Below are 3,497 nucleotides of genomic sequence, written 5' to 3' on the forward strand. Positions count from 1 at the left end.
ATCTGTTATATTTTGCAGTTTAAATCAGAAGATGCTGTTGCTTGTCTAAGACAAAATGATGCCTTATGTTGAAGTGGAGAAATCCACACAGTGACAAGGATACAGTAAAAGCACACAGGCTTCCATTTAATAACTGAGGGATACCACACGTAGAATCCCGAAGGTTTACAAAACTGTGTGGGTGGAATCAGGCCTTTCCCTGGATGTGGAGACCTGTTTACAGATGTACTCCAGTAGAATGCGAAATATCGCTGGGCTTGATCAAAACACCATTTGGGGGTCGCGGCTGTTACTATGGAGTGTGTGGCAGGCCCGGGGGTTTCCACCAAACTCGGGATCGGGCCTGGGCCTGGAAGCGAGGGCTTATTCCCGGAGCGACGGCCCCTACTCGCGCACGGCGCTCTACGAGCTGCTCGGCGTCCCCTCCACGGCCACGCAGGCGCAGATCAAGGCAGCTGACTACCGGCAGCGCTTCCTCTACCACCCGGACCACAACTCGGGGAGCGCCGAGGCTGCCGAGCGCTTCACGCAGATCTCCCAGGCCTACGTGGTGCTGGGCAGTACCACCCAGCGTCGCAGGTAGGACCGCGGCCTGCTCAGCGACGAGAACCTGCGCGGCCCCGGGGTCCGGTCCTCCAAGACACCCGCCGCCGACCCCGACTCGCCGCGCACCCATGCCGCCCGCCTCTGTGACCCAGGGCCGCGCTCAGGCCTCGTCGGGAGCCAACCGCACCACGCTCGACTTTGACGCCTCCTACCGGGCTCACGACGGCGAGCAGCTGGAGCGCGAGCGGCGCCTGAGCGCCCGGCGGGAGGCTCTTCGCCAGCAGCAGGAGGACCGGGCCAAGAAGGGCTTATGCTGGGACGAGAGCCGAGAGATGGCTTTCGTCTTGGTTCTGCGCAGTCTTCATCATCCTGGGCTTTCGTTTTTAATCGGAGAGCGGAGGGAAGGAGAGCAGCCCCCCGCCCCCAAGAATTGGCCTTTCCTGTCACCTTGAACCCGTTGCCTTCCACCGTCTACCGTTGTCTACCACTGCTGGGATCCGAAGGAACTGCTCTCCCCTTCCCCTTCCCCACCCGGCCAGCTTAGCCATTGACCTGCACATCCCTACCGCTCTGGTCCAGAAAAGGAGGCTTTTCCATGCCCAAGAAAAAGGCCCCCAATGAGGAGTCCCGAAAGCCCGAGAGGGAGGGGTTTCCTGGAGGCCCTGGGGTGCCTGCTTCCAGATGTTGTCAATTTCTGGAACACTTGCTGTGGCTTTCCTGTGGCTTTTCCTGTGGCTTTCCTCCTAGCAACACTCGTCTGTTCCTGCCCCACGTGTGTAGCGTGGGGCACCTCTGTAACCTTGAAACGTGCAATGTTACTCATTGTGACTGCCAAAAGAAAAATTCTGGGGTTATAAGACACTTGTCTTTCTGTGAGTTCCCCAAGCCACAGGTGAGACACAGCGTAGGGTAAGGATGTGATCTGTGGGAACGTGGCCATTCTTTGGTGGTCAGACCCCCACTCTGCCTTGTGTTGGCGGTGAGTGGGAGTGGGAAAGAAAGCAAGGTCATGAGCGTAAGGAATGAGCCTTCCTGTGCCCATGCTTATGTAATGTATGACCTCGGAGAAGGTACTCTGTGGGCGTGATGACAGAGGAGCAAATCGTTGGCTCTCTTTCGGTTTGTCACACTTGATTATCCATGTTCTAATAGGCTCAGTGATTGAAGTATGATGCCAAGGACTTCCCTGGCGGTCCAGTGGTTAAGACTCTGCGCTTCCACTGCAGGGGGCACAGGTTCCATCCCTGGTTGGAGAACTAGGATCCCACATGCTGCAGCAGTGAGAAAATATATATATATATATATATATATATATATATAGAGAGAGAGAGAGAGAGAGAGAGAGAGAGAGAGAGAGATAGCTATAGATATATAGATATAGATATAGTGCCAATAGAGTCAGGTTTGTCCTGGCACCTGGTCATCCCTTGACCAGCCAGACCCATTGCTAACTGTGCAGCTCCTTCCTTCCCAGAAATAGAACAACAAACTGGGAGTGTGAGTTGCCTGAGTGTGGCCCAGCCTCCTGTTTCTCTGGCAGTGCTTATTGCAGGCCCTACAAGCCAAGTCCTTGAAACATGGCTACTTGAGGCTGTGGGAATTGGGGGAGTTTGAGTAGACTGGACTTTTGAGTGACAGGAGGCACAAGATGGAAACACGCTTCCTTATTCAGAGCTGGCTGAGGGTTTTTCTGGGGTATCTTTCCCCTCTTTTCCTAATTGGTACAGTGGGTTATCACTTGGCTAGAGCTGTGGTAATCCAGTTCTCTTAACCATGAATCACTGCACGTGGGGTGTGGCTTAGCTGTGAGATGGCAGGTACTCAGTGTGCATGCACTGTTGAGTGTAAAGCTGTGGGGTAGGAAAACCTTTGCAGGAGCTCTTCTACAAGGGTAAGGACCTAAGTAGGTTCTAAACAAAGCCAGAGGTGCTTTGCAATATTATCACCCGTTCCTGCACTCAATCTTTTGTGTGCGATCCTTGGATAAATTGGGATAAACCCATAGCTAGTGCAACTTGGTCTTGGGAACGATTCTGTTTTCTCTAGCCTTGGAGGTTGGGGGCAAACTCTTAGTCATGGCTTTGCAGTAACCATATGATTCAGTAGTAGAGATTTAAGCCCACTCTGGTTCAGACATGCTGGGCTCACAGAACCTTGGTTTGGGGGGAAGGGCATATGTACTTAAAAAAAAAACATTTAATGTTACTATGTTTCATATTTGGAAAACAAGAGGGAAAGTCTGTTCTTTTCAAAACACAAACTACAGGAAGTGAAGCTTAGTAAAATGTACAGAGGTTGGTGATTCTCAACCAAGGAGTTGGGGCATAACAGAGTGTCCTTGGGGCAAGATTCTATCAAAGTTTTGATCAAATGGGGTTGGGGTTCTTTTGGGTTTTGCTTGTAAAAGCACTAGTGGTCTGTGATATCTGGGATCTTTCTCATGGGCTCTTTGACATAGATCTCTCAAGTTTGTTTTCTCTCAGTGAAGATCACAGCCAAGCACATTCCTTTGGGCCCCAGAACATGGAAGTAGACCAAGAAGGTTTGCGGTGGTGGGGTCCAGACTCTGTGAAACTTCTGGAACATTCCATGCAACTCCAAACAGCATAGTCAATAAAATTTATTAACCATCCAAAAAAAAAAAAAAAACCACTTGGGAAAGGCTGACCAACTTGGATGGGCTTTTAATCTTCATTTTAAAAACTATATTAGTATCAAGTTTGTTTTTCCTATTTCTTCATTGGAAAGTTGATTTAATTATTACGTTGCCATTTTGCACTTCACTTGGACTGTATACCCTTTGTGAATAAATGTGCATTTTATTAAGTTTTAACATATTACAGGATTTATGTTGAGTTTTAGAAAATGTTATAGAAAAGTTGGCCAAGTAAAACAGTTATCAGGTCATCATTGCAAAGCACAAGATGGTCATGCAAATAATGTCTCATAGG

The 3,497-nt window shown here is 49.7% G+C and overlaps 1 pseudogene; it reads left to right on the forward strand.

Moving 5' to 3' along the window:
* The first annotated feature begins 238 nt into the window (after positions 1–238).
* LOC132490433 (dnaJ homolog subfamily C member 30, mitochondrial-like) lies at positions 239–933 on the forward strand (annotated as a pseudogene).
* Positions 934–3,497: the final 2,564 nt, after the last annotated feature.

This window comes from Mesoplodon densirostris, chromosome 5, assembly GCF_025265405.1.
Source record: "Mesoplodon densirostris isolate mMesDen1 chromosome 5, mMesDen1 primary haplotype, whole genome shotgun sequence".
In the NCBI taxonomy this organism is placed as follows: domain Eukaryota; kingdom Metazoa; phylum Chordata; class Mammalia; order Artiodactyla; family Ziphiidae; genus Mesoplodon; species Mesoplodon densirostris.